This window comes from Sciurus carolinensis, assembly GCF_902686445.1.
Source record: "Sciurus carolinensis chromosome 14 unlocalized genomic scaffold, mSciCar1.2 scaffold_126_arrow_ctg1, whole genome shotgun sequence".
Classification (NCBI taxonomy): Eukaryota; Metazoa; Chordata; class Mammalia; order Rodentia; family Sciuridae; genus Sciurus; species Sciurus carolinensis.
In genome coordinates, this window is record NW_025920111.1 from 1,014,710 (window position 1) to 1,028,414 (window position 13,705).

Sequence of the window (13,705 nt, forward strand, 5' to 3'; positions counted from 1 at the left end):
TATTTGTTTCCATATTTCAGAGGTCATCATTCTTCATTACTTGGTATTTAATATCTATGGTAGTTTGAATGTATCTCCCAAAAAGTATGTTACAAAATTAAATTCCACTATAGTAAAATTAAGAGTTGATTAGGCCATTAATATTCTACACCATTAGTGGATTAATGCTGTTACTATGAGAGTGGGTTTATTATCATAGGTGTGAATTCCTTATAAAAGATTGGGTTCCACCCTCCACATGGGTTGAAATAGCACAAAGGCCCTAGTCAGATACTAGTCCCTTGTTCTTGACTTCCCAGTCTCCAGAACTGTAATCAATAAATGCTTTATATGTGTGTGTACATATACATATATGGTGTGTATGTGTGTGTACCTGGGATTGAATCTATAGGTACTTAACCAGAGCCATGAACCAACCATTTTGTAAATTTTTGAAACAGTTCTCACTAAGTTGCTTAGGACCTCACTAAGTTAGAGTCTGCTGGCCTTGAACTTGTGTTCTTCATGCCTCAGCCTCGAGGGTTGCTGGGATTGCAGGTATGTATCACAATGTTTGGCTTCTTGGCAAATTTCTGAATCTTCAGTATTCTGTTACTGCTGTACAAATAGACTAAGACAATGCCTTAAAACTATTTGTTCATATTATGTGTCTGGAATGTTGTTTTTGGTGGCAGGGTAAATGTAGTTCATGTTATTCCATCTTGCCTAGAAGTCTTCCTAGAAATTTTTGATTGGCTGTCAATCATGGTAGCTGTTTACCATGTTGAGAGGTGGATATTTTTGATTCTGACAGGTATCCTTCAGTTTTTTTCTGGTATTCAGTTTGCTTCTTCAAAAACATTTTGGGAAGCTCTTTAGTTATAATACTCTACCTTACTTTAATACTTGGAAAATGTTTTGGAACCATGTGCTTCAGTTGAGTCTCTTTGCTTTAGTTAGTCTTTATGACCTTAGCATCATATATCTTTAAGAGATTTTACTCTGCTTCTTATAAGATTTTGTGGTGTCTCTTTACACTTCCCACACAGTAAGTGTCCTTTGGGGCAAACTGGCTGCACATCTGAAGTCGCTCAAGTTTCCAACTCACCCTCTATTAGCTCATACTGCTAGGAGCTTTATTACCTTGACATATATCCTCTGACTAGGCAAAGGTCATGCACAGTCCAGACCCATAATCAGCAATGGCCCCAGAGGATAAAATGACTATTGATCTCAGTTCACCTTGGACAGTTCTACCTTTTCTCCTGAACTTTTAGTTCATCAAGTTGTAGTTGCTACCACAGTTCTCTGCTGCATCAGAAAATAAGATGCTACCCTCAGAATCCTCTGAGCTCAGACTAGCTCTTGATCTGGTGGATCTCTAGATTGTCAATTCCCTTTATTTCATCTATAGATACTTTAACTGTAAATCACTCTCCCAGACAATCTACAAAATGCCACTCTATTTATTGGGGAAGAAAAACACCAACTTCAGTTTATCACAAGCTTTTCCAAACATTTGTGTATTTAAAATGTCCTTAGCCTGTCCAAATTCCCTTTCTCTTATTTTATTAGGCCCTATTAAGGACAACACCCATGCCACTATTCAGTTCTAACCCCCAACTTGTAGTTGTGACCCAGAACTTCAATTTTGTAATTGATAACAGAAATCTCTGAAAGTAAGAAGAGCTGTAGGGTCACAGTTCTGACTTATCAATGGGAATTGAAGTCAGAATTTTCCCCCTTAAGATCCAGGTACACAGGCCTGCACTAATCTTGACTATCAGATACCCAATATCTTTACTTCATCTTCTCAAAAACTGTCACTATTAGGGACTTTGGAAGCAGTAGTGAAGGGAAATTAGAACCCAAGTAGTAAGAAGTATGTGAAAAACTACTGAGGTCTTAAAATACATAGCACATTACCTTAGCCCTTCTGATTTCTGACAAAAGAAAAACTCAAGACAGGAGCTTCTTTCAGAATATGAATGAGTGCATGAAAAGTGCTAACTGAACAGAAAACATGAAACAGTTCATCTTCAGTCAATTTAAGTGCCCTGGTGTCAGGGGATGTTAAGCAAAGACAGGTGGCACTTCAGAACTGCATATGTACTGCTGGGTGTTTACCACAGAGGCCAGAGGGAAAGGGAAAGAGAGATTCAGGATGTCCCTCAGCCACCTCTGTCATTGGTCCTTGTCACTGCAGGAGAAGTGGGGTGGGTTTAGAAGGGATAAAACAAAAGGCCACAAGTCAAGTACACCAGAAAAAGATGGCTTAAGAAAGCACAGCCAATTCAAGTTTGGCATTGATGGAATCATGGTGTCATTTTTTTTTTCAGTAGCCAAAGAATCCAAGTCAATCTAATTTAAAAAACAATATATTTTTATGCCTTCCCCCCATACTGTATTATCCATAATAAATGCATATCAGGTTAACACTTTGACCAGAGTATGCTGACACATAGCCTAAATATGACAGAATGTGGGTAAAAATCCAACTTCAGTTGGGCATGGTGGTGTATGCCTGTAATACTAGTTACTCAGGAGGCTAAGGCAAGTTTACACTCAGCCTGGACAACTTAGCAAGATCCTGTCTCAAAATTAAATAAAAATTCTGAGATGGAGCTCAGCACATGCCTAACATTCACATGCCCTAGTAAAACACACCAGCACACACATCCCAGCAAAAATTTTGTAGAAATAAGAAGCATGTCAAAGAAAGACCTATTTGGTAAACCTGGCATGATGACACAGAGGATATAACATGGAATTAGGATAAGGAGACTGAACCTCAATCCTTTCTGTTAATTACTAGCAATTTGACCTTCTCTGAGCCTTAGTTTATCTATAAAACTGGGGTTAAAAATAATAACTCACAAGGTAATTGTAAAAGTTAAATTCAAAAATATATTTCTAAATTTTCTATATAACCATATAATCTATTACAGTCACTCTACCAACAATTTCCCTAATCTAGTTACACACATCTAAGAAATAAATGTCATGTGTGGTGCATGGTGGTGCATGGCAATAATCTCAGTGATTTGGGAGGCTGAGGCAGAAGGAGCACAATTTCATAGACAGCCTCAGAAACTTAGTGAGACCCTGTTTCAAATTGAAAATAACACAAAAAGGGTTGGGGATGTGACTGGATCTTGATGCTCTTCTTTGAAATCTTTGGAGATGGAGCCACTGAATCTGTATGCTCTCAAACTTTCCCAGGTCATTCTGATCATGATCAGCTTAGTTTGACAGTCACAGAGCTATATAAGTTTATTCTAACAGCCTAAACCCAGACACAACAAGATAGAACAGAACAGAAATTTTCATCCCAGAATCTAAAATAGCAGAGAAAGCAAGGAGGTTGCTAGAGCTAGAGGGGACAGGACAAGTCTGGTCACATTTCTCCTTTACTGTACAGGACAGAAGCAAGCATTTGGGTATATACGATAGTGGCAACCAAAACTAGCTCAATTCCCCATTTAAAATGGGAGAAAGAAGTCTTACTATCACATTCAAGTATTATTTGAACTAGAAGCTAAACCTGACTTTCTGCAAATGATGTCTTACTGCTATGAACTCAAATAAGTAGGTGACATAAAGGTTCTAGCCACCCAAAAAGAAACTGGGAAATAAAATAAACCATTCAATCACTGGACAAGTCAGTTAGCCAGAAAAGAGACACAGGGAATGAAATTAAAAACAAATGACCCATTGGCTAAAAAGTAAGTTCTTCTTAACCATTACTCTCACCTTCAGGTAAAATGAAGCAGCTGAGCAAGTAACCACTGCAAAACATGTTACCCCTAACCTTTCATATAGCTGAGATATGAAGAACCAAGGACACCACTTGCCTTAATATATAATGTATAGATATGGTTCAGCATAACATGGGTGGGCTCAGGAAGTAAGGTTGGATGACACTAAGAGACAAAAAAAAAATTAAAAGAATAATATTAGTTGTATGGACAAACTATCAGCTTACTCTTTCTCAGAGCTTTCTGGGATTGTTAAGAACACCTTATCTTTATCTACTTTCCATAGTGTATCCACTCCAGTATGTATCAATAATACATTCTTATTACAGAAAATTTGGAACATTCTCATTTATGGCAGAAACCCTAAGCATCATGATCTGCTAATCTTAATAGAGCTAAAACAAAAATCTTACCTACAACAACTATGGAAGATTTGCATTAAATGGCAAAAGTAATCTTAGTGAGAATCAATGAGAATAAATACAGAAGTCAGTTATATGCAAGCAAGAATTGTAACTCTTTTGCATATCCCCAAATGATAAGTATGCCTTATCTCATGTTGGAATAGAAATCTCAGACATTTGTTCTAGAATACACTGTGGTCCTGTTTTTTTCAGGAACAGAGACAACTATAAGCTTTGATTTTAGTTCCTGAATAAGCTAACAAAGCAGCCTTGATCAAAGGAGTCTATAGTGTTATTCATATGTATATGATTTATAATCTCATTATACCTTTATAGTAATCCCAACTTATAGGATTACTGAATTTGGCCAAATTAATCCCACAGTTCCCCAGATCCTACAACAATATTCTCAGGACACTTACAGAAATATTAGTGCCCTTGTTAAGAATAACTTGGAGTAGGTGAGAAGGAAGAATGGGTGGGGATTTGAATCTCTCTTCAAATCAAAATACATACATTTCTTAACCATAAGGCACAGGGGGTGAGCTGCAAAGATCTAAAAGATATATCCACAAATATGAGGAAAATACAAAAATTAGGACAATGCATAGAAAAATACATGGCCACTAATATTAAATATAGAAGTCATGGATCATAACTTTTAACCCATTGGGTCTACAAGTGTCAAGTAGTGCAAGGAAAAAGTTGCCTAACATGGCAATAAGATTCCATGAAGAGGAGAGGGGTCATAGACTTGAGCTAAGGAAAGAGCTACCCTATTTATCAACCTTAAAACCTTGAAAAATGCCTTTACCACAGTTTCCTCATCCACAAAACTAAAAAGAATCCTTGCCCTATTTCCAATATTATTGAGGAAACTAAAGAGATAATGGATAGGAAGAGGCCTTGATAACTTTCAAACAATGTGAACAAATTATATTTCATATTTACCCCCACCCAAACAGCACATAAAAAGTTACAAATTCTATGGTTTCTGATACTACAATGACTGCAGCAATACGAACAAGAGCTATGTAATAGTCATTAGGGAAATGCAAATCAAAGCCACAGTAAGATGCCATTTCATACTCACTAGGATGGCTATAATTAAAATGACAAACTAATGAAAACTGGCAAACATAGAGAAGTTGCAACTTTCAAACTACAGTATTCCAATTGCCAATGGGAATATACAATAGCATAGCCACTTCAAAGAGTTAAACAGAAAGTTACCACATGACCCAACAATTACATTCCCAGGTATATATCCAAGATATATGTGCCCACATGAAAACTCTTATGTTAATGTTTATAGTACCAAAAAAACAGAAAAAATACAAATGTCTATCAATAACAAATAAACAAAATGGTATGTCCATACCATGGAATATTATTGTGTCATAAATAGATATATGTTTCAATATGAATGAACCTTGAAAACACTAAGGTAAGTGAAAGAATCTCACAAAAATAACATGAATAGACAAATCCATAAAGACAGAAAATAGACTTGTGGTTGATAGGAGTATGAGAAAGGAAGGAATGGAAAGTGACTGCAAATGGGTACAGGGTTTCTTCTGGGGATGATAAAAATGCTCTGGAACTACTGGTAATGTAACACAGCTCTGAATATACTAAAACTTATGAAACAATACAATTTAAAAGGATGAATTTTATGGTATGTAAATTTTACTTCAAAAATGGAAAAAATAATTCATCATAGAAGGAAAAATTTAACAATAAAGAAAACTGATTTTGTTTAAAGATTTAAAAAAATGTTTTATAGTCTCCAGTGGAAGATTATGATAGTTCATTTAAAGAACTGATTTCAGTTAAACATATATGAAGCAAAAGCAAAATTAATAAATAGTGATATTTTTCAATATCTTAAAAACTTTACAAAGCACATCCAGTTATTATGTCATGTAATCCATAAAACACTGCTGGGAAGTACAAAGAATAGTTTTTTTTTTCTTCCTTTTCATCATCATAATAAAAAAAAATACAAATTGGTTAATTAACTGACTACACTAAATTTAGTGTAAATTAAAACCTAATAAAAATGTATTCTAAGGCTTACCAGAATGGATTGGGAAATTAGGTAAAAGAGGAAAGTGATGAATATCAAAAGTATTCTGGTCTTCTCTCTGTATAGTTATGATTAACTATTATTCATTGGTTGCTTTGCCAGAATCATATAATGCAAAAATGTAGTTACCAGTGGCCTCATAATTTAATTTGGTATCTTTAAACCCTTTTAAATCTCTGCCCACCAGTGAAAAAGAATGTCTAGCTTAACTTTGAGAGCTTATATAATGAAAACATTATTATCCAAAATTTCCTAAATAATTAATATACTATGCAGTTTTACAAACAACATGTCACCCTTATGCCCTGTGATTATTAATACGTTCCACTTCAGGACTTGTGATTGCTGAGAAACACTGAGTCCAACCCCTGATTTTACTGTTATGGAATACAGAACCAAAAGAATTGAGGGCCTTGTCCACAATGATAAAACTACTTAGTAGGAGAGGCGGGTTTTGAACTCAAAGTGAGAAGAATATTCAGTGTAAATACAGCACACAGTTCCTTAGACAGGCATAGCTTTTACTGTGAAGTAGCAAAACAGTAATTATGAATATGGTTTGGAGAACATTTGCATTACTGACATAGTAAATTAAGTGGAGATGAAGGTCTTGGAAAAAATAATATTATAGGAAACAAAAGAGACTGAGTATATAGCTCAGCTGGTAAAGTGGCCTTGCAAACACAAGGCCCTGGGTTCAATCCTCAGCACTGCAAGAAAAAGAAAAAGAAAGAAAAGTATATAGAGATCTTTTCCCATACCAGGGAATTTTTTAAATAAAAAATTTACAAAATTTTGATTATATGCAAAATAATTGACTGATATTGTGTGTGTCATTGTTTTTTAAACTACTTTTCCCCAATGACTACTAAACTTGTAGGGTCTCATAATACTACAGAACTGCCAACTGATTTATCAAACTGGCAGATTAAGCTGAGGCAGCTTAATAAGACAAACAAGGCACATCTAGTCTCTGCTGGGTGATACCAACAAAGGTCAATGGAAAACTTGAAATATTATTGAAAGAGTTTTCAAACAATAGGCTATAGTCCAATAATGGACTGTAAAAAATAAAATAGCGGCCACATGCTGTGGCACAAACCTGTAATCCCAGTGACCAAAAAATCTGAGGCAGAAGGATCTCAAGTTCAAGGTCAGTCACAGCAACTTAGTGAGACCCTGTTTCAAAATAAAAGGGGTTGTGGTTATGGCTCAGTTGGTAGAGGTTCTCTGAGCTCAATATCAGTACCAAAATAAATAAATAAATAAATAAATAAATAAATAAATAAATAGATGTTTTTAAAAAACAGAAAATAGTACATCACAGAAAATAAAGGCAAACATTATACCACATATTAAACTTCTGTATATCTGTTATGTGTGTATTGGGCTGCAATGCAAAATAAATATCTTACTGTAGATACTTGGTTAAAAAGTTAAAGTACACTAGACTGAGACTTTTTGGTATAAAGAACAGGATCTAAATGTTTATATAAGAAATATGTGCATATATATAAAGGATTCAGAAGATTTCTGAGAAGAAATGGAAATAAAAACAAATTTAAAAGAATACTTTCAAGAAGGAAATTTAAAAACCACATCTGGGTCACAAGAAAGACAAGGCAAAAGAGAGCAAATATTATAAAATTACCTTGACAAGAAGTCTCAGAACTTTCCACAGACTCTAGTATTAAAGCATCAGACACCTCAGAATCAGATTTCTTGACATGAGTCAAATTGATAATTGTGCCAAGCCAACTGGTAACCATAGGCTGAAACAAAAAGCAGAAAAAAATTCTTGAATTCCCTTTATGAATCCCTCTCTTCCACCCATCCTCCTCTCTGCATCTACTAAAAGTTACAAATGATCACACTCAGCATCTCCATCTTTTATCAAGAGCAATCCTTTAGGGTAAGGGACTGCTACCATCAATTCAGAGAGCAATGATAGTTAAAATGAGGCTGCTAAGTCATGGTAATCTTTGGCAATCAAAGCTGTACCTCTGATGGATCATGAACCCACTGTCCAACTACAAAAAACTTGTATTTGTTCTCTCCCCACAGGGAGATCCAAGATGGCAATGAAGTCATTATGACTGTAGAAGAAAATATAAGGTCAGTCAAGTTCCTTTAAGAAGACAGAATATAGAAAACCAAGTGATAATTATAGTATTATACCAATGACTTCCTATATCCCTAAGCCACTGTGTCCCTTGTGTAAAAAGAATAATGTATTCATCCAATCTCTATATCTATATCATCTTGGAAATATGTTTCTAACCCTTCCAACAACTTTGGTTCTTAAGTCAATGCCTAGAAAAAAAAGTCAATGATTTCCCAAAATAGTTCATCTTGTTATAACTATTTTGCTCTAGCAAAACAGATCCCTCATAAGTATAAGTACCTTAAAAATTTTGGGATATAGGAGTCTTTAAGGTATTTTCCATATTTTGGTGATCCATTACTGTAAAATGACCTATCTGGTTATCTGGGCCATTCTAGTAATCAGTTAATTCATCATTGCTCTGAAAGTACCACAAAACACTACCACCTCAAATTTTATGGTGCATTTTGCTTTAGTGCAGAAGTCACAGCAACAGATTCTGTCAGTTACAGGTTTCCTCCAAGCATAGAAAAGACCTGTGCAACACCATCCTAAAGAATACACTCACAAAGCTATTATAAATTCCCTTGAGGTAATGATATTCTAATTGGTAAAGCATCTGACACACAATGAGGTTAAAACCCAATGCCATAGATACTAAGTGGTCACAGAATAGGATATATTCCAAAGAAAGCATCTAGTGGGTGGAGATGGGAAGTCCAGTCTGTTCACTCTTATTAGAAAGGATAACAGGAAATCCAAGATGGCAGACTAGAGGGTGACTGCATCTCCCATCATTCCAGAACTCACAATTCAAGAAGGGGAGGTATTGAGAGACACGGACCAACATAGAACCACGGGGTGAGTCTCTCCCACCAGGTGAAGCTTGGCCTGGACAGTGGGCAGCTCCTCAGAGCAGGGCAGGGAAGCAAGAGTTTTCCCCAAGCAGCCCTGCTCCCTCCCATGGCAGACCTGATTGACAGCCAGGTTCTCAGAGAAGGCTCACCCAGTGAGAGCTTTTCTGCACAGAGACAACCCCAAACTCCCGACCCAGTGGTGGGACCCAGCCTTCAGGGGGTTTCTGGGACCAGGGCAGAGCAGCGAGAAGTTTTTCCCAGCAGCCTGGCTTCCTCCAGTGGCTGGCGGGGTTCACAACCAGCTTCTTGGAGCAGGCCCGCCCAGTGAGAGCTTTTCCACAGAGAGCCAACCCCAAGCCCTGAACCCAGTGGCAGGCCCCAGCCTGCAGGCGGCTTCTGAAACCAAGGCAGAACAGGGAGAGGCTTTCCCCGAGCAACCCGGCTCCCTCAGGTGGGGCAGGCCCTGTGTGTAGCCAGCTTCTAGGAGCAGGCCCACTCAGTGAGAGGATTTTCACGCAGAACCAGCCCCCAGCCCTGGACTCAGTAGTGGGCTAGGGGCAACTTTCTTCAGAAGCTCTGCAATATCAAGTTCCTCCAAGACTTCAGGCTACTGAAGACTGGGAGGTGATATACTGGAAATCTACAGGAATGCTATAAGCCAATAGAGAAAATCTGCAATATCTTAGAGTCCCACTGATATCTGACCAATATGAGAAAACAAGGGAAGAAAATGTCCCAAACAAACTTAGATACTATATTAATAAAACCCAATGACAGCACAGCAGAAGAAATGTCAGAAAGGGAGATCAGATTGTACATAATTAAAAAATCAGGGAAGCAAACAAGGAGATGAAAGAACAAATGCAGGCATTGAAGAAAGAGATGAAAGAACAAATGCAGGCATTAAATGATCACCCCAATCAACAGTTAAAAGAGAAAATATGGGAAGCAAAAGATCATTTCAATAAAGAGTTAGAGAAAAAAAAAAACAAACAGAAATCCTTGAAATGAAGAAAAAATAAACCAAGTTAAAAACTCCATAGAAAGCGTAACCAATAGGATACAACACCTGGAAGACAGAACCTCAGACATTGAGAACAAAATTTTTACCTTTGAAAAAAAAAAATTGACCAAACAGAGAAGATGGTAAGAAATCATGAACAGAATCTAAAAGAATTATGGGATATCATGAAAAGGCCAAATTTAAGAATTATTGGGGATGAGGAAGGCTTAGAGAAACAAACCATAGGAAATGAACAACCCATTCAATGAAGTAATATCAGAAAATTTCCCAAATCTGAAGAATGAAATAGAAAACCAGGTACAAGAGGCTTATAGGACCCCAAATATACAAAATTACAAAAGACCCACACCAAGACACATTATTATGAAAATACCTAACATACAAAATAAAGACAGAATTTTAAAGGCTGCAAGAGAAAAGAATCAAATTACATTCAGGAGGAAACCTTTAAGAATATCAGCAGATTTTTCAATCCAGACCCTAAAAGTTAGAAGGACCTGGAACAATACTCACCAAGCCCTGAAAGGAAAGAGATAACAACCAAGAATCTTATATCCAGCAAAACCAACTTTCAGATTTGATGATGAAATAAAATCCTTCCATGATAAACAAAAGCTAAAAGAATTTACAAAAAGAAAGTTGGCGTTACAGAACATTCTCAGCAAAATATTCCATGAGGAAGAGATGAAAAACAATGATGCAAATCAGCAATGGGAGGAATTAGCCTAAAGGAATAGCCAAATAAAGGAGAAACCAAATCATATCAAAAACAAAAATGAGTCAAATGACTGGGAATACAAATCATATCACAATAATAGCACTGAATGTTAATGGCCTGAACTCATCAATCAAAAGACATAGACTGGCAGATTGGATGAAAAAGAAAAATCCAACAAGATGCTGCCTGCAACAGATTCATCTCGTAGAAAGAAATACCCACAGACTACTGGTGAAAGGATCAGAAAAAACATACCATGCACACGGACACAGCAAAAAAGCTGGAGTATCCATCCTCATATCAGATAATGTGGACTTCAAGCCAAAACTAGTCAGAAGGGATAAAGAAGGACATTACATACTGCTTAAGGGAAGCATAAATCAGCAAGACATAACAATCATAAATATCTATGCCCCGAATATTGGCTCATCCATGTATGTCAAACAAATCCTTCTCAATTCCAGAAATCAAATAGACCACAACACAATAATACTAGGCAATTTTAACACACCTCTCTCACCACTGGATCAATCTTCCAAACAAAAATTGAATAAAGAAACCATAGATCTCAATTAAAAAATCAACAATTTAGACTTAACGGACATATATAGAATACACCATCTAACAAAGAATGAATACACTTTCAGCTCAGCAGCACATGGATTCTTCCCTAAAATGGACCACATTTTATGCCACAAAGCTACTGTTAGCATATACAAGATAGAGATACTACCTTGTATTCTATCAGATCATAATGCATTGAAATTAGAAATAAATGAATAAAGGACAGAATAAAAAACAGAGACTTCTCCAATAACTGGAGATTAAATAATACACAATTATATGATGAATGGATAACAGAAGACATCAGGAGGGAAATAAAAATATTCTTAGAAGTAAACGAGAAAAAGACACATCATATAAAATCTCTGGGACACTATGAATGCAGTAATTAGAGGAAGATTAATTTCATGGAGTGCATTCAACAAAAGAAGAAAAAGTCAAAAAATAAATGATATAACACTACAGTTCAAAGCCCTAGGAAAAGAAGAACAGACCAACACCAGAAGTAGTAGAAGACAGGAAATAGTTAAAATCAGAACTGAAATCAATGAAATTGAAACAAAAGAAACAATTGAAAAAATTAACAAATAAAGAGGTGGTTCTTTGAAAAAAATAAACAAAATTGATAAACCATTAGGCACACTAACAAAGAGAGAGAGAAAACTCAAATTACTAAAATTCAGAATGAACAAGGTAATATCAATACAGGCACAAGTGAAATATAAAACATAATTAGAACCTATTTTGAAAATCTCTACTCCAACAAAACAGAAAACCTCAAAGACATCAACAAGTTTCTACAGACATATGAATTACCTAAACTGAACCAGGAGGACATACACAACTTAAATAAATCAATGTCAAGCAGTGAAATAGAAGAGGTCATCAAAAGCCTACCAAAAAAAAGTCCAGGACCTGATGGGTTCTCAACTGAGTTCTAAAAAATCTTTAAAGAACAGCTCATTCCAATACTCCTCAAAGTATTCCATGAAATAGAAAAGGAGGGAATCCTCCCAAACTTATTCTATGAAGCCAATATCACCATGATACCTAAACCAGACAGAGACATATCGAGGAAAGAAATTTTCAGACCAATATACTTAATGAACATTGATGAAAAAATTCTCAACAAAATTTTAGCAAATCACATACAAAAATATATTAAAAAGATAGTGCACCAGGATCAAGTGGATTTTATCCCAGGAATGCAAGTTTGGTTCAACATTCGGAAATCAATAAATGTCATTCACCATATCAAAAGACTTAAAGTTAAGAATCACAAGATTATTTTGATAGATGCAGAAAAAGCATTCAATAAAATACAGCATTCCTTCATGCTCAAAACCCTAGAAAAAATAGGGAAAGTGGGAACATTCCTTAACATTGTAAAGGCCATCTATGCTGAACCCATGGACACTATCATTCTGAATGGTGAAAACTGAAAGCATTCCCCTAAAAACTGGAACAAGGCAGGGATGACCTCTTTCACCACTTCTGTTCAACATCATCCTTGAATCTCTAGCCAGAGCAATTAGAAAAACCAAAGAAACTAAATGGATACGAATAGGAAAAGAATAACTCAAAATATCCCTGTTTGCTCATGACATGATTATACATTTAGAGGAACCTGGTAATTCCATCAGAAAACTTTTTGAACTCATACGTAAATTCAGTAAAGTAGCAGGTTACAAGATCAATGCTAATAAATCCAATGCATTTTTATACATTAGTGATGAATCTTCAGAAAGAGAAGTTAGAAAAAGTACCCCATTCACAATAGCCTTGAAAAAAATAAAATACTTGGGAATCAATCTAACAAAAGAGGTGAAAGACCTCTACAATGAGAACTACAGAACACTAAAGAAAGAAATTAAAGAAAATCTTAGAAGATGGAAAGATTTTTCCATGTTCTTGGATAGGCAGAATTAATATTGTCAAAATGACCATACTACCAAAAGTGCTATACAGATTCAATGCAATTCCAATTAAAATCCCAATGACATACCTTACAGATATAGAGCAAGCAATTATGAAATTCATCTGGAAGAATAAGAAACCCAGAATAGCTAAAGCAATCCTTAGCAGAAAGAGCGAAACAGGGGGTATTGCAATACCAGAACTTCAGCTCTACTACAAAGCAAAAGTAACAAAAACAGCATGGTATTGTCACCAAAATAGACAGGTAGATCAAGGGTACGGAATAGAGGA

At 35.9% G+C, this 13,705-nt stretch overlaps 1 pseudogene; it reads right to left on the reverse strand.

Annotated features, from left to right (window-relative positions):
• Nucleotides 1-13,705, reverse strand: part of LOC124973346 (5'-AMP-activated protein kinase subunit beta-2-like) — a 47,040-nt pseudogene that overhangs the window by 12,914 nt on the left and 20,421 nt on the right.